Source organism: Chelonoidis abingdonii, chromosome 5 (genome assembly GCF_003597395.2).
Source record: "Chelonoidis abingdonii isolate Lonesome George chromosome 5, CheloAbing_2.0, whole genome shotgun sequence".
NCBI lineage: Eukaryota > Metazoa > Chordata > Testudines > Testudinidae > Chelonoidis > Chelonoidis abingdonii.
In genome coordinates, this window is record NC_133773.1 from 20,676,052 (window position 1) to 20,694,899 (window position 18,848).

The 18,848-nt window shown below is 39.4% G+C and overlaps 1 protein-coding gene across 9 annotated transcripts in view; it reads left to right on the forward strand.

Moving 5' to 3' along the window:
• PTPN13 (protein tyrosine phosphatase non-receptor type 13) overlaps nucleotides 1-18,848 on the forward strand; it is a 187,367-nt gene that overhangs the window by 19,514 nt on the left and 149,005 nt on the right. The gene's annotated exons all lie outside the window — the stretch shown is intronic.

Sequence of the window (18,848 nt, forward strand, 5' to 3'; positions counted from 1 at the left end):
TCAGGCCAAATTTGGGCATTTTTATGCATGTGAATGGGAGGAAAGTGAATGCTTGTTAAAGAGACTATTTAATAAAAATAAATAAATAAAACACATGTGACACCTTTAAATGATTTGAGACTATGGGTAAAAGTTTCAGAGTGTGTACATCTCCTTTGTAATCATTCTTTGGCACGTTGGCTACTGATTCCTTCTCCCTTATCCGCCCCCCCAAATTACTGATTTGCTATGCCCTTAAAGCTTTAATTTGGGAGATGGGGGCGAAGGGGAGGATTGCAAACTAATTCTCCTAAAAATACTAAAACACTTTTTCACAGTGCCTCCAGTAGACTTACTGTTTTTCTGTTTGTCTAAACGGATTGTGAGTAATAAGTTTGAAAGACCCTAAATCTGAAATTATATTTTCAGGATTGGAAGGAATTAGGATTGTCACATAAATTCCCTTCATAGACAAAAAAGATGAAAGTGGATATAATTTGGAAATTGTAGCTCCTTGTATGCTGGAGAGGACGAAGACTTTCTTTGGTGCAGATATGTGTATTTGCTGTGGATACCCAAAGTAAATTCCTTCAGCAAATAAACTTATTTCATCTTGTCCCAAAGGAAGTTATTGGGTCTTACATTTGCTTGTTTGCTTACTGCTATGCTGATTAAATACCAAAATGGATTTTTGAAGTTTCCCTATCATCATTCCCAGTACAATGAAAGGTTATTTCTGTTTCTGTGGTCGAGGAGAGAGAGATTTTAATGTGATGAAATTTGATTATTTTTAAGGAGGGTCACAGAGATTGCATCTATGATCTGATATAGCTAAGGGGAGTGTCTGGCTCTATGTAGGGGAACATGATGCTAGCTGTAATGACAGGATTTCACAGGTGCAAAGTATGTTCCTGATGAGCTATAATATGTTGTTGGGGGAGTTTGTATGGAAGTTGGGATATTTCCTGGGGTCCTTATCTTTGCTGTCTGTCTTGGACTGTGCTTCACCACTGTATCCTCAGAGGCATGGGTCTGGAGGCTTACAGCAACTGTCCACTCATATACATTCACTCTAGTATGAATTTCCACAGAGTTGCTATCCCTCAGCTCTTCTCCCTGTCTGCCTAAATGCATGCTCTTCGGAAGCCTTTCCTCCCATTGTTCATGCAGACAGGATTACAGGGAGAGGAGAAAGATACTTTGGTTCCCTTCTATCTGAGGATTTTTGGGTCACTGTAGAGAAGTTCCCAGTAATTTATGTTTGTCCTGTGCAACCAAGGGTGTATGATGACACTTTGTCCTGTAATTGTATGAATATGAAAGGATTTATCCATCTGAACATTGTGAAAAGTACCATGATCTCTGCTTTCTGGTGACAGCAGGCTTGGCATTGTGTCATGGTAGGAGGGGCGGGTGTTTTGTTTTTCCTGCTTTCTGGCAGTGTGATCTTACAGCTAGCAATATGACATGTACTGTAGTTTATTCAGCTCCATAGTCTCTCCACTTACCAAAATATTTTGGAATAGATAAGTAGTCAGACTCAAGGGTATAAATGTCTTTGTGATAGACTTGTATAGCTCCTTGTGCTTTTAAAAATGAATAATTTTAGGACACAATTAAAGCAAATTATTTAGAATGTCTTTCTGTCTACATTGTTTCTAACAGGGATAACCTTGTCATGGTCATCTGGAGTAAGTTAGTTAGAATTTTGTCAACAAGTGACACTGAAATTTGTTAACTTGAGCTGCTAATAGATAATTAATATTATTCAAAGTTAATCCTTATTATTGTTTATTATTTATATTACCATAATGCCTAGAAGCCCTAGTCATGGACCTGGAAGGGACCCATTGTTCTAGGCACATTGCATTCAACTTCATAAGGTATCTTCTGTCTGACAGTGATGCATAATAAATTACTGTGTTTTGCATCTGCAGTTGAATTGTCTACATCTTTACATTGAAAGCAAAGTCATTTTTGGTCATCTTTTAATTTCTTAGCTTGATAACCAGAAATCTAATGATAATTTGAATTAGTGTCAGCAATAAATGGTAGATCCAGGATCTTATTTAAAAAAAAAATCCTATCACATCAAAAAAGAAGAGGATTTGCAATTGCGTATCCAGCAAGTACAGTTAAAAGACAAAAAGGATCCTGTGTCTGTGTTTATTGTTGGCAGCATCTATATTTAGGATGAATCAGAGCTCAGCTCTATGGGGGAAAAAAAAAATTTTGAAGGAGCAACATATCTAATGTAGCAATTGTTAAATTATGAATAGGGCACCAAATTTTGCAAAATCATAATTACGTAGTTCCCTGAAGCGCAGTGAATGATGACATGATGAAGGATTCTAATTCCCCTGTTAGGTTCTTACTCACTTGTGTAAGTTTAGTACTGAGCCATATGTGCTGTGTCAACTAAAGTTTTAGTGCAAGATCATGATTTCCTATACAGATGCTCCCCGACTTACGCATGTGTTCCGTTCCAGAATGTCTTGCGTAACTCGAATTTTGCGTAAGTTGGAAACGTATACCCAATCATATGAAAAAAAAAACAAAAACCACCCCTCCTATTTCTAGCTTACGGAACTTTTTCCGTAAGTGCGGATTTGTGTAAGTCAGGTTTGTGTAACCTGGGAGGCGTCTGTAGTCTTTCCAAGTCTTAGAGTAGCTTTGTCTCCTAATTAATCTAGAGCTAAAACCTCCTAATTGTAAGATTTAAGCTAGACAATGTAAGCCTCTCTGTAAACTTTTGGCCTCCATAAGGAAAGAGGGTTAAAAAAATGTATTTACATCTGAAGAACAACTTCCTATAAAGTGTCTTGTTCTTCAGGTATTCCAGAGATACAATACAACCCCAGGATGGCAGGGCTCTGGTGAGGATTTAAAGGGCCCAGAGCGCCAGCTGCTGCAGGGAGCCCTGGGTCCTTTAAAGTGCTGCTGGAGCCCCGCTGCCAGAGCTCCAGTGGCGGTTTAAAGGGCCCAGGGCTTCCCAAAGCGGCTGGAGCCCTGGACCCTTTAAATCACCACTGGGAAAGCCGGTCCAGGCTGACATTTAAAGTAACGAGCTTTCTTCTGACACTAGCTAATTTCTATTGTAGAAAAACTGTTCTTTTCCGTGCTTTCCTAGAGATGTTTCCCTTGCAGCAAATTGGATGTAAAATTAAGCTGAAGTACAAAATGCAACCTATTGCAAAACTTAGCAATCAAATTATTAAGAAATAGTCTATCTTAAAGGGGCATGAAATTCCAGTTATTATGTATCGCTTCAGTGAACACAGTGGCTGTGTTTTGAGGGTGTCTGTTACCTTGCGTTAGTGGTGGTAATGAGACATTTCCTGCTGAAGGAAGAATGATATAAATATCAAAGTTGTAGAGTGGCTAAAAACAGGCTCAAATTTTAAAACAAGAGTTCCCATTTAGTCAAAGCAATATGACTTGGGGAGAAGGGGTTTGTTTACCATAACGTAGAAAGAAATGGAACTATTCCTGCTTAAAGATTATGCATCCAAAGGGTGGTTGTAAAATTATTATTTTTTCTTTTTTGAAATTTATAAGAACCTAGGAACCTTCCGATTTATAATTGTATTTCAGGTTAAAAGCCCAGAAGAATTGAAGTGAATGATGTAAAAATAATCATGCGTTGTGCTTCAGGTTGTGCAAAAAGTGTAGTCAGCCAGTTACTTCAACATTTGCAACTTTGCCTCTGCTGAAATCCTTACTTATTTCTACATCAGTTCTTGTCTTGATATTTCTTCTAAACATTTACTTTACAAACTTCAGCGAGTATGGATTTTTTTCATTTCTCCAGCTAGTGAGACCCAGTCACTGTGCCCATCTCAAATGAATTCAAAATCCACTTTATGGTTCTAAAACAACTTCCCCTGCACCTCACCCTGCTTTCTTAGTTAGATCTTCTGGGTCTGTCCCCTCCTGCAACTTTCTGCATTCAGGAGTAAGCATGCAAGAATACTTGCATCTTTACCACTTCTACTCTTTTATGTACAGAATAGCCCTCTGCATGTATGAGTTTGATATCCTCTTCTACAAAGGTAGAGGGTGCAGAATCAAGCCTTGAAGGAAGAGCTCTTCAGATTGACAGTAAAGACTCTAACTAGTTGTCATGGACCAGACTAATCTTGTCATGTGCTTAATTTGACATTACAGCAGGAATGAACCTTAATGTCTGTGAAATGAGTCACAGAACAGACATCCTCCGCACCGTGTAGTTTTTCCTTGAAATGGCTTCTGTGGGATTACTCTTGTGAATTAGCGCTATTAAATGTGAGTGAAGGTCATACAATCTATCCCTCAATCAGCAAAATGCCTTTTGCTTCCTATGTACCAGTCTAACTGATGGCAATGGCAGTCCAGTTTATGTTAGGAAAGAAGATAAGAGTTCCTGGCAGTGTTCAAAGTGAATGGTTTTAGACGTGAGTGAGGTTCAGTTATTTGTGACTGAATCACGTGCCTAATAGACCTAATACTATGACCTGATCGTGTAGCTCATTTGGCCCTTTTTCTCGTATTAAGTATATGGTAGAATCAAATTCCTTGTCTCTTGGGAAAGTACAGCATGTTCCTATTTAAAGATAACACTCCTAGAAGAACTCTTGAGAGTCTCTCTTCTGTCCCACCTATGCCCACACCTTCACCCCTCTAAGAAATTGCACTGCCTCAGAAAAAAAAAATCCTTACCATCCTCTTACCAATCTTATTTGCTTTCAAGAAGTGGTCGTCATTTAGGGTCAGATTCCTCTTTGCGCAATTCACACATCTAGGAGTTTCCTTGGAAGATTCTTAGGAAGGCAACTATACTATGATGATAAGTACTATAGACATTTCTATACGCTAAACAATAAACTGGTTCTACCTTGTACAACTGGGTACTAGTGCCAGGACCCTATACTTGCAGTGCCATGCAGAGGACAGGGAGGTTAGTTTCTGGACAAAGGAAAAACTGATTCCATAGCCCTAGTCCATCTGGTGGTACCGAATCTATTTAAAATGCTTGGAGACTCCTGCTGTAAAGCTTTGGTCAAAAACCTTAATAAGCTTTCTAGGCTCCCTACTGAGAACTGAAACTCATGGCTGACAGCTCCAAAAATAGACCTACACTTCTGGCCTGTTAAAACCCCTCCTGTCTTTCAGGATTATGTCCTATGCTGCAAAATGAATTGAATAAAAATGAATTCCTGTATGAAAGGCACTCCTTTCCTTCATGGTAGGAGGAAGTTTAGAGAGCTAGAATTCGAATCTTGCCAGCTGATGCTTCTCATTTCCTTTAGAATCTGTCTCTTCTATGGATTCCTTTGACATGGGTGATAATGGAACAGAGTGGGAGTAAGAAATTGTGAACCAGTAGCTTGTCAAGTGTCTGTGCTTTCTACTTGGTGTATCTAGGGCCATTATTACATAACCATCCCCTTGCTATGTACCTAACTTTCCCTAGAGGTGTGCAAATTTCTGTCTGTGTCATTCAGAGAATGGAATGCTGGCAGCCATGCTCAGAAATGGAGCTCAGTTCTTTGAAGGTAATCCCTTTGGAAAGCAGAGTTATTCTCCATAAGGAAGGCTGTAACCCTTTGCGTCTGAATATCGGAATTCTTCGGTGAAATACTTGATAAAGATTTTAAAGTACAGTGGGGTGTGGGTGTAAAATACCATTTATTTCTGAAAGTTATTTGACGTATGATATAGGTATCTATTAATTTGATCTTTACTGCGTATCTGTCTTTTACATTTCTAAGAACTCAGCCTGCATTTAGAGAGTACAGTCATCTTATTCTCAGAGTAGGAGCACTATGTAAAGAAGAAAAATACACATTGAGTTTTTTGAAAGAGGCTTTATTTCCTTTTTGTTGTATCTAATTTAAAGTAAGTCTTAGATTTAGAGTGCATGTTTTTTCCCTTTGTTTGAGGAAACACAGTATTGAGCATCCTAAACTTTTAAAACTCCCTCTTTGGTCCTAAAATAAGCAATTTTTCTTTTTTATATCTTTTCCCAACAAGTTCAAGTAATTGAAATCCAAGTTTATGCTCTTTCCCCAGGACAGAAACTCAAACCTTTCTGTAGTAGAGCAAAGGAACTGGAATCTAAAGATAACATCTCACCTTCCTTACTAGGAGCTATAGCACTTTTCCAAGAGAAATGGTTGTATATCACTAAAGACATATGGGTCCCATCCGTAACAACATTGAATGTTACACTGAATTATTTTTCCCTTCACACAGCAAATATCAGGTCCCCCTGAAAACTTCTATTTCCAGCTTCTAGCCAAAGAATCAGAGATTTCTGGACAGTCAACACAACCTTTTTACTGTAGAAAAACTCAGATTCTACAGTGACGGGTATATTATAAACACTAAACTTGAGAACTTGATCAGTTCCTATGCCAGCCTTAAGAATGATTGTTGACTGTGCTCATCATCTGTCAGCAGTCCCTTAAATTCATTGAGTGCCCTGGCTGTCCTACATTAATCCTTTTTCCTTTTTTCCAAGTTTAGGCTCCAAAACCATCACTCAAGCTGGTGGGTTAGGATGGCAACAATGTTTAAAAAAGAGATCATTGCTTGATGAGGGCTTTCAGGAAAGTCAAAGGGGAGACAAGAATGCAGGAAAGGATTTAGGTTTAATTTTTGACCAGCTGGGAAGAGTTCCTTTGTACCATTCTAGAGGATTGTTTACGTGGGGATAATAAAGCTGCATTTAAGAAGTTGCTCCATAATAAATAAATGGAAACATAATCTCTGTTCTGTTCCTTTTTAAATTGTAGTGACAATGACTTTTTTATTTTGATAGAAGAAAAATATAAACTGCATGATAAAGTTTAGTGACATGGTATTAAAAATATCTCATAGTTGAGATGATTCCTTGAAGCAATTTGTCAAATACACCTCTACCTCAATATAACGCTACCCAATATAACATTAATTCAGATATAACGTGGTAAAGCAGTGCTCCGGGGGGGTGGGCTGCGCACTCTGGTGGATCAAAGCAAGTTTGATATAGCGCGGTTTCACCTATAATGTGATAAGAATTTTTGGCTCTCGAGGACAGCGTTATATCAAGGTAGAGGTGTAACTCAGTTAAGTGACAAATTCTAAAGTTTGTATAGCAGGGATCGGCAACCCTCGGCCCGCTCCTGCCAGGATAAGCCCCCTTGGGGCACGGGGCTGGTTTGTTTACCTGCTGCGTCTGCAGGTTCGGCCGATCGCAGCTTCCACTGGCTGCGGTTTGCCGCTCCAGGCCAATGGGGACTGCGGGAAGCAGCATGGGCCAAGGGATGTGCTGGCCATGGCTTCCACGGCCAGCGGGAGCCGTGATCGGCCGAACCTGCAGACGCAGCAGGTAAACAAACCAGCTCGGACCGCAAGGGGGCTTACCCTGGCGTGCCATGTGCCAAAGGTTTCCAGTCCCTGTTGTATAATGTGATTTTTTTTTTCCTCCTGTCCTATCTACCCAAAAGGCCTTATTATAAAGCAACAGACTTTCATTTCAAACTTACTGATTTTGTTATGCTGCAAGTCTTTGTCAAAGTCACAATTGCTGTTTCCTTGATAAGGGAGTGATATGAAACTTAAAGTAGTAAATTCTATGAACTATTCCAATGATGTCAATGGGTGATCTTCCTTGACCGAGGGCTGCTCAAATGCCAGGGTCTTTGTTAACAAAACTTACCTTCTCATCAATATACAAGTACATTAGCATAATCAAAATACAATTAGAAAAATTAAATTTGTTTCTAGAGTTTTTCAATAAATAGCTATAAAATGATACCTTCCAGACCATATACAAAACATCAGATTGTTTTGGCAGGAAAGAAAATGTCCTGGTATCCTAGTAAAACAAACATCTCCTCTTCTAGTGTCCTGTTCAAAAGAATGTCTCATTGCTGAGACATTTGAGACTGCGGCTGTTTTTTTTCCCCAGTTGGTTTGTATTTGAAATAAAACTCAGTTTAAAAAATAAAATGATCCCAGTGCTTTGCTCACAACAAAAAACCAGCACCATATCAGTGGGGGAGAAGAGAGAGATCTCCACATCTTGATATCTAAAGCTTGGTGTCAAAATAACCCATTGCTATGGTTTAGCACTTATTTTCATGAAACTGAATTAGAAATGTGTAAAAGTTGGGTGTTAGAATGGTGGATATAATTTAATAGTTAGACAACAATTAAAGATTCAAACTTACATAGGTCAGCCTTCTTTTCTATGCTTTTCATTCATGGATTCCAAAGCCAGAAGGGACTATAGTGATCAGCTCGTCTGACCTCCTGTATAATACAGGTCATCAAACATCCCTGAAATAATTACTGTAACAGTGTCCTATTAGCATACCCTGGTTGGTTCTTTACTAAAAGTTCTATTTTGCCTCCTGTATTCACTTTGAATACGACCTTACTACATTCAGAATCCCGTTGATTTTATTGGGACAACTTTTGTAATAAAGTACTATTTGCCATGACTCAAGCGGTAGTGTAAACCTGCCCCATGTCGATATAACTTTGGTCACTCAGTGGTGTGAAAAAGCCACCCCTGAGCAATGCAAGCTACAACAACCTAACCACTGTCCACACCAGCACTATGTCAGCAGGAGACGCTCTCCTGCTGACATAGCTTCTGCCTCTCATAGAAGTGGAGTAATTATGCCGATAGGAGAGCTCTCTCCCGTCGGCATCGAGTGTCTTCACCAGACGTGCTACAGTGGCGCAGCTGCATCACTGCACCAGTGTAGTGCTTCTAGTGTAGACTAGCCCTAAGGATGACATCATTGGTCCCTAATAGAAAATGAACCTCTGTGGAGTAACTTTCCAGGGCAGACAAGCCATATTAAACCAGTATGTGAATTTAAACTGATATAGTTACACTGGTGTAATGACCTTTGTGGACATTCTTATTCCAGAATCAGAGTGGCTTTTTCAGTTTAGTTTATGTCTCTCTGGAAGGAATTTAAGCAAAACAGAAAAAAAGCCACTCTTATTCTGGATTAAAATTGTCCAGGTGGGAAGTTATACCGGTGTAACTACTTCGGTTTAAGTAACCTAGTATAATTATACTGGATAACTAGTCAAACTTTCCCATATAGACAAGCCCTTAATCTACATTATTACATTTTGAGTGGATGGATAAGTCTGTAGGTGAAACTGGTATTCAGTACTCTCCACTTAATTTGTAACTTGCTTGTTACAGGAAATCTTCACAGGGACACTGAACTTAGTGATCCATTGTACTTCTGCCTACTTATTCTAGTGCACCAATCGTTGTGTTATTTTAGTCATAGGCAGCTAATAAATACCATAGATTGATTGGGAGATAATAGTAACCACTGCTTCACAAGGATGCCATCAGGTGATTAATGATGTTTAAATCTTTTCTGTGTGTCACTTTCAAGCTGGATCTAATTGTTCATTAACAATACCTGTCAGTTCTCCTTCAGCTGTGAAACAAGCAGAAACGGCTGGTTCTTTTTCCTAGTTAAAATGGAAAGAGCAAGGTGCACATAATGGGCTGCCATCCCGAGTCTGTCTTTCAGCAGGGGTCTACATCCCTATCCTAGTGCAGACAGTGCCACTTCCAAACTCCATGGGACAGTCTAAGAAGATAGACTGATTTAAGTGAATGATTTAAATAAAAAAATTCCAATCCAATTTTTTATTTATATGTTTTTGTCAAAAATGATGATCAGTTTTTGTCCAACCCTGCTGTATAGGACCATTGCAGTCTCTGTAGCTTCATGGACAGCAGCGTTACAATAGTATCTACACCTAACCATTAAGAGGGATTCCTAGGGATAGCGGGACACCTATTCTCTCTACGAAGGTTATACTCTGTGTTGTGGAAAGTTACATAGCACATGATTATTATGCATCAACAGGTTACTTGTTCTGTAGTGCATATTATTCTGGCCTGTAATTATTTCATGCAGCATTAGAATAGTGATGTTTGTTTTGGTAGAAGCTATTTAATGAGATGTTATAATTGGCTCATCTGCCTATTTTAAAAGGGTTACCATTACTAACCAGTCTTCCCAGTTCTGTTAGTCACTTTCATTTATTGGATTTGTATTAGTCACAGGCACTCTGTTCCTTCTCAGCAATTAAAAAAAAAGTTGCATATGAAAAGCACACCTAGGGAGACATGCCTCTTTGTAGCTGACTCCACCTCTGGAGTCAATCATCACCAAAATAAGGGAGTTGCCCAAGATTCTTAAGCTGAAGATTAAACTCAAGATGGCTACACGTCATACTATTATTTACATTTACAAGGATTACGTTTACTTTGTAGTCATAATTATGTAGCGTTCTGAATAGCGTTGGAGTGCTAGATGTGAAATGTCATCTCTGCTGAGCATCATTGATACTTGATGTGTGAAAGAACATTGTGCAGTCTTCTAAAAGACATGACTCACATGAGAATGGTACACAGCTTGGAGTGGATTTGCTAGTTTTGCTCCACATGAAGCATCAAATAAACAAGTTTATCTTGTTCTGGTGAGAGTGTATGGAAGAGAAAAGGGAAGGAGTGTATTGCTGGCAGCAGTACTTGCCAGCCTTCCATTGTGGGATAAGTTCTGTGCCACAGGCTGACCTCACTCTCCCATCAACCAGAAGAGAAAACACATGCTTCTAGAGCAACATGAAGAAAGAGTGTCTTGCAAATGCAAGCCTCAACTCCAAGCATGGCACATTCTGCTCACTGAAACTCCAGATGTTGGAAGTGGAGGTTGAAATGAAGGCTTGCAGGAAAATGCCTAAGGCTTGCCATGAATGTCTTTCAAAGAGTATCACTGCATGGCTCAGCTGAGTATACCAGCAGCGTGTATATACCCTAGATGTACACTTTGCCAGTCTTCATCCCATCAAAAAAAAAAATTGTAGAAGCCCTCGTTCTACATTCCAACAGAAGCTTAGATTACCCGCTTTCAAACCTGTTCCATTGAGCTCTCACTCAGAAGAAGAGGTGATTGATTTCAGAAAAACCTTCCTCATATCCCTCAAAGATTATTCAAGGAAGATAGATGTACCTTGTTGGGGAAACTGAGGCACCCACAAGTATTCAGAGGAAACATTAAGAACAGTCCCACTTTATCACACTTGTTCATAGAGTTGTTAAACTCCACATCTGTCTACAAGGGAGGAAATGAGAAAAACAAACTTTGCTGGACAAATATACAAGAAGAGCCTTTCTTTTTACTCCCACACTTTAAAAATTGATTGAATTAGCAATGATCATTGCAGTGGTCTCCAGTAAGGGAACAGTATGCATTAAAATAAATAATAATATCCTACGTACATAGGTAGTTAATAAGAACAAAAGGTACCAGAGAAGATTATTGGTGGGTCATCAAAACTCTGAATTACTGAAATCCGTGGGAGTTGTTAACAGAGAGGAAAAGCTGCAATATCGTCTAGGAGCCTACAACTCTTAAGGGTTATGACAGACAGAGGGAGAGAAACTTTTTTTCTCCTGTCCCCAGATAGATTGAAAGAACTGGATTTTGCACAAGTTCTACCTCTTCATCCCTAAAGAGGATAAAGGAAAAGTTAAGCCACCTATTATGCATTTTCTGGAAAAATGCGAATGTGTTTGGACTTGGCACATGTATTTACAATGATTGTGTGCTTGAATTGGGTATTTGAACAACAAAATTCCTGATTTGTTTGTGCAGTCAGTGTATTGTAAATTAGGCACGTAATCTCTGGTGCACACATCTAAGCATGCTCATATCTCAAAATTAGTGTTCAAAGGATAATGTGCTGCATCCACAGTAATTTTTTCCAGGATTCCTCACTTTGGCATACTGTCAGAAACTACATTAAGAGGGGGACAAACTCAAACATACTGACACATTCCATTCCTTGAAATGATGTGGGGGGGGGGGAGTTGGTCAATACAAACAAAGAAGATCAAGTCAACATTCTGTAATTATAGGCCAGGGGTCGGCAACCTTTCAGAATTGGTGTGCCGAGTCTTCATTCATTCACTCTAATTTAAGGTTTTGCTTGCCAGTAATATATTTTAATATTCTTAGATGGTGTCTTTCTATAAGTCTATAATATATAACTAAACGATTGTTGTATGTAAAGTAAATAAAGTTTTTAAAATGTTGAAGAAGCTTCATTTAAATAAAATGCAGAGCTTTCCGGACTAGTGGCCAGGACCCAGGCAGTGTGAGTGACACTGAAAATCAGCTTGCGTGCCGCCTTCGGCACCCATGCTACAGGTTGCCTACCCCTGTTATAGACCATGCGATTTAGCTCCAAAATATTAGGCCACCACAATATTAATAGGGGGAATTTCAAAGGTGCTGAGCACCTCCAATCAGTGCTTAATTTGTAATGAAAGAGGTGCCGGGGCTTAAGCAATTAGTTGCTGTCTCTCAAGCAATATTTTTACGTTCATAACTGACACAGGAAGCCCAGAGGTGCCAGGGCTATGAACTGCCAAGACCAGAGATGCCAGGGCTCAGCCTTGGCAAGTCCTGGCACAAATTAAGCACAGCCTGCAGCTCCCAATGCCTTCAGTGGGATTTGAAGATGATCAACTCATCTGAAAATTGGGCCAAATATGTATTTAGGAACCTAAATTTAAATGTAGGAACCTAATTTTAGGCACCCAATTTTTGATCCCACTGTTATAATAAGCTTTCCCTAGCTGTGTTGCTTCTTGCGGGTCTTTTATCTAAAAAGAGAAAGAAGAGGGGAGAGGTCTATGAAGTTAACCTGTGGCTAAGAGAAGAACAGCTTTGCTGTGGATACTAGTTTCAACAAATATTTGTTGGTACACTTGCAGTTTGTTCTCTTACTCTAAGTGTAATATGCAGAATATGGTACAGAAGAAGATAGGTTTGCAATTCAGACTTTTATATAAATGAATTGAGAGGGTTTTTTTTTTGTTTTGTCAATATCTGGGTAATTTAGGACAGACCTAAAACAATAGAGTACTTTTTTCTTTTTTCAATTACATCAAATGGAAAAACTATATTTAAATCCAGAGTAGTTCTATTGCTGAGATGAAATGGTAATCCAGAAAGTCTAACATCATTCCCACATATTACATTTACACAATTTTTAGCACATCTGTGGCACTGCACAGCCCACCATTGGAACATCTGTTGGACACATTTCTTGGCAGTGCAAATTGATGAGATTACGAACAAGTATGAAGTAGCTCCAAGCACTTAAGTGAACTGGAGCTATTGAAATAGAGCTTTCACTTGTATTTAGTCAGGTAGGTTCTAGCATTTGTTTTAAACTTTTTCAGTACAGAAAAATGCCAATGCTGGAAGATGAGACAAAAACCTAGGAACAATATATTCAGGTCAAAATTCAAAACAGGATATATAATTCATGGACTCATATAATACATGGGCAAAGTACTTTAGTTGTTTCACTTTCTGAAGTGACTGTTCAATTCCACTTTTAAATTTGTAGTCTCTAATATGTATATGAGAACTACCTTGTCAAAATTGTCTATCATTGGCTTCAACAGTGATATTTATGAAAATAGCTCCTGCTCTTATGACTAGTATAAAGTGTTCAAACAAAACAAACGTGCAGGGTGTGCACTGAGTCAGCCATATGCCATTTTAAAATGTTTTTGCTTCACCATTCTCAGCTGGTGTCTCAGACTTTTTTATTTCAAATTCAGGATGCAGAAGAAGAAACAGTGAAACATAGGTAGGAGAAGAAATGATAAGCCCAAGAGAAAACCTCAGTTACTCACCTACACATACAATAATGCAGATGCAGTCTTGGGACATATGTTGAATAAACCTATAAAGCAAAGTTATTTTGAAGATTATGTGAGCTAGAGATAATATTCTCTGTCTGTCTCTGAACAGAATGATGAAAGCTTCTGTAATAAGCTTTGCTAGCTTCTTTACATTTGACAATTAAAAGCAGGTGAGTAGAATGACTAGTGTAATCAATTAGAAATACACCTCTACCCCGATATAACACTGTCCTAGGGAGCCAAAAAATCTTACTGAGTTATAGGTGAAACCACGTTATATTGAACTTGCTTTGATCCGCCGGAACGTGCAGCCCCGCCCCTCCGGAGTGCAGCTTTACCACGTTATATTCAAATTCGTGTTATATCGGGTCACGTTATATCGGGGTAGAGGTGTATAGTAGCAAAAATCATTTTGCATTAGGCTTTATGGTTGCCTAAAGCAAATGTAGTTATATTTTTTTCTCCTCCCTTCCTGGGCCCTTTGCTATCGTGAATAAGGTTGCTAAAAATAAATTGAACAGGGACTAATTTACAAAGGCCAGCAAACATGTATCAGATGGTAAAAAAAATTTCAGGGACTATCAACCTTGGTTGGATTAGAATCAATGACTCAAGTGAAAGGCTCCAGATCCTGCTTCCATTGATTCCTTATATACATCTCAGTACAAATAAATATAGCTTGCAAAATTACATAGAAGTGTATAATGTGACGAGCTGTCCAGTTTTATAGTCTAACCTGAATTATCGAGGAACCATTAGCTAAATTCTCTGTGATCTTCTTTGTAGTATTGCACATGCTGTCAGCACATACTTCTTTATGGTATGGCATAAGTAGCCAACATTTTGATAACACCTGCCTTCAGTCTTTGCAGGTAGAAGATATCCCTTCTTTTTCCATCCATTTTATCCCTTTTTATTGTAAAGTCAGATCTCAACATTTGAGACAAAATTCCCTGTTAAGGTCCAATTCAGACTGGAAGCAGGTGCATGTCTGGCTTTCACCCATTTATGCAAGTCTAAATTTGCCCCTAAATCTCTAATTACCTAGTCATAACAGGTGAAGTAGGATAACACTGAAGCATCTTTCCCTTCTTCTTGGATTTTCAAACTTTAATCCTCATCTCTAAATTCCCTTGACTTTCTTTTAATGGATTTCTTTCAGTCCTTACTTTTTGTGACTTTATGGTTGTAAATTATTTTTATGCTGGTTTGACCTAGTGACTTCAAAGCGTGGTTACTGAAAACACTTCAGATTAATAAATACATTTAATGAAAATTGAACGTTAAATGACTTAGAGAGAAAAATAAATTATTTCACTGAACGAATGCAACCATTAGTTCTTTCAAATAGCAGTACAATGTAGGAGTACTATTTAGCACATTGGCAGCAGTGTCTGTGTCAGGCACTTTTCTTCTGTTATAAGTGACAATTACATATATTTAAATATAGCACCTTTTTATTCTAAAGGATTCCAAAGTGTAAACAATGTATAGACATAGATACGTGTTAAAATGTCACCCACTCTTTAAATAACTATGCCAAATAGTGGCCCAGTGGGTGGTCCACTTCAGGTGTGCATGCACCTCTCGAACCCTTGATCAGAGATTTTCAGTTAGCAATGTCTGTTTGGCCCATGCATGCGCCCTATGCCTCCTTGAGCCAGACATCAAGGCTATATATGGGTGCTCAGGCAAACTGCCTTCAGCTCCTTCTTAGCTGCCTCAGCCTGAGACGGAGCCTTAGCATGCACTCTGCCTTGAGTGTGCTTTGGCTTTTATAACTCTCACAGAATACTTAGTTAGCGTAGTTAGTTTTAGTGTTGTTATAGATAGTTAGTAGAGCTAAGTAGGGAGAGAATCATTTTCTCCTCTCTTTCACTATGGAGGATTTGTTTCTCCCAGCAGGCCATGCCTGACTCTCCAGGCTTCAAACACTGCCTCTCCTGCTGAGAGGCTTTTAAGTCCATCCGTTGCTTGGAGGAGTCTCACGTCTCCCAGAAGTACAACTTCTGTTTAGCCATCAAGTCCAGGATGAGGAAGAACAGAGAGGTTAAGCACTGGCTGTTTGTTATGAAGCGCTCCCTGGTACCAGCATCTGAGCCAAGTCAGGAGACTCCCCCTATACATCTGTCTCCAGATAGATCCGGCACCCTTTCTGTCTCAGCGCAGCCTTCTCTTAACACCAGTGAGACTTGGGAAGTGTTAGGGAAAGTTTCCAAAAAAAGAGGAGCATAGACTCTCACCTTAAGAGGCAAGCTGTGAAAAATATCAGGTGTCTGACAATATCCACAGTCTCTGAAGCCTCGACTTCTCAGTCTGATGCCATTAAGTCAAAGGACTCCTCCTACAATATCAGCGGGACTGTGAAGTCCGACAGCTCCAATGGGACCTTGGTACCGTGTTCAAGCAAGGAGGGCAGGAATAGACATCCAGGACGGGCACCTTCATGTTCAGCCCAGTTGTTGGTACCTACGCATTCAGAACCGAGCATGCAAAGGGGCCAAATACAACTGGCATCAACTTTGATACATCCACCAATGGTACCATCTGCGTCAGTGACCATGGACTTGGATACCATGTTGGTACCAGTCCCTTACTCAATACCTCAAGAATTAAGATATACAAGGGACCTCTGAATAACAGATAAGCCAGAGTCCCCTCTCGTCATGGGTGCTGAGTGTGTCTCGATAGAGAGACCTTGATCTCTGGATTACTGCCCTCCTGTAGCACAGGACTCACCACCATTTTCTGTGGGGTCCCCGCTGCATTGGATGAGATAAAAGAAAATGAGGAAGACTGTCAGTCTCCTCTATTTATGTTCAGGTTTCTCTGACATACACCTTCAAGAACCCTTTGTCTGACAGTTACAGGAGGATCGTGCTTACTACCAAGGGTGGTGGAATTAACCCTGCATGCCACTAGCACTTCCATATGGATTCCCCTATAGCCACATTGGGACCCCAGGGACTGATATCTTCTCATAGGGAGGCCAGAGTTGTTCAGCCCTGTCCTCCTCTCCCCCCCCTCCCCCGAGGCACAGGAGGAACATTTGAAGGCTCCCCTAGCCTCCTATTCCTCAAACACCTACCACTGCCCACCCTCCTTCCCCTCTGCTTCGGACTGTTTCTCAATTGATATTTAGGTGGAGAAGGAACTGAGGGCGTTCGCCTACATACCCCTTGGTGTCTGGCACAAGGAGGTATAAGATGCGTGCATAGGCCGAACAGACGCAGCTAACTGAAAATCTCTGATCGAGGACTTGAGAGGTGCCCGTGCACATGCAGTGGAGTACCCATAGGGGGACACATCTTGAAGATCCACAGTTACTGCACCAGCTGAGTAATCTTCTGGATAGGCCTGAACAGCTTTTTAACAGTGTATATAGGTCAGGACCAAATGCATGGGGAAATGAGAGATGGAATGTAGCTATTCAAAAAGACATTTGGCCAGGCTATAGGGTTAATATCCTGAGGTTGCAAAGCCTACCCAGGATACTATGGTGATGGGACCAGATCATATCTACATAGTTAGTAATCTGACCACTAATGATCAGGACTTCTGGTTTTCATCTTATGTGAGAAAAGATACCTCTGGTGGTGCAATACACTCTACAATTCTGTTGGATGATTGGTTCAGTGTTGTCTCTGAGTGATATGTGCCACCCATTGAATAGTCATAGCTACTTCCTGCAGCAGCTATGTTTGGCTAGGCCTAAAGCTGGATAACTAACAAAATCAACAGATGAGCTACATAAGAATACATATAAGCAAGAAAATATAGACCATTTATTCTGTCCTACAAAATGTCAGGGCAGATGAGCTGGCAATGATAACCTGGGCCAGAAGCTGCTTTTTAAAAAAAAAAAAAAAAATTGTTTTGTTTTTTGGGGTTGTTGGTTGGTTGCTTTTTAAAAAAGCCCACTGCATTTCAGAAATAACCTGCTTTATAGGCACATATGTCACATTCCTTGAAGAGCAAGGTACTGACCCCATGAAGTTAGAGTTAGTAATTAAATGGTTCTCTCTTAGCAAGACATGATGGAAACTGTGGAGTCTGGGGTTCTTGTGTACAACAGAGGCCAGAATCGAAGTCTTTCCAAATGGAAAACAAAGCAATTATGATCTCTAATTTGCTGTATAAGAGACCTGCATGCCCCAAGATGTTGCTGCAACAGAGGAGAGAAACAGACACAGACTTTCTATCTGTATCTGTAGCGGAATTATTATATGTTTCACTAAAATGACACAGTTGCTTAAGATGAAAACATTTGGCATCTGTGCTCAGCTGCAGAAAATTAGCAAGTAAATGTCTCAGATGCTTTTCAGTTCATAGAAATGAATGGAGCTTAGACTATTAAAAAGAATACATTTGGGATACATTCAGTTATTGTCAGAATCATATAGTATGTTGATTGATTAAACAACTGTGGACTGCATTATGGTAATATTCTTTTGTGACTTGTAAATTCTTTGCAAAGTCTTTAACTCTCCTAGCTATGAAGCAACAAAGCTGTATTATTTTCAGAGATACAATCTGTATATCAACACTTTCCCCATGCTTACTAAGCAGACACTGAATATGGCAGATATAAATTCAGAACTGATCTTTCTCTAAGCAGCATACACTGTGTTGTGATTAGGTTAGGAAAAATCTGAAAACTGTGATGTTGGGAGTGGAGGGGATTGTTCTCTGATAAATTGCTGGTGTTATTTACTCCAATCAGAAAGTGTTAATGGGTTTACTAATGTAAATCAACTGAAAACATTAATCATTCTGGTCAGTTGTTTAAACAAAGCAAACTCTTGCCCATAGTAGATGTTCAGATAGTTTAATGCTAGAATGTTGCAGTTAATTTTTGGATAATACATGAAGCTAATGTGTTTTTTCTTTTCCAAAACTGTTCCTTTTTTTCTCTGCTTCATTCTAATAATGATGTTTTAATTGCAAGTTTCACTCATGATCAAAATTCTGTAGGGGGTTTCCCCCCTTACTCCCCACCTATGTTTTATTAACAGTAGCATGGTAGAGAGTTTGTTATTTAGGCTTTAAAAATGTACATTTCCACTTAAATGATACACATAAGGAAAAAATTGGTGTATGTGTATGTGCGTACATGCCTTCTTAAACCAGT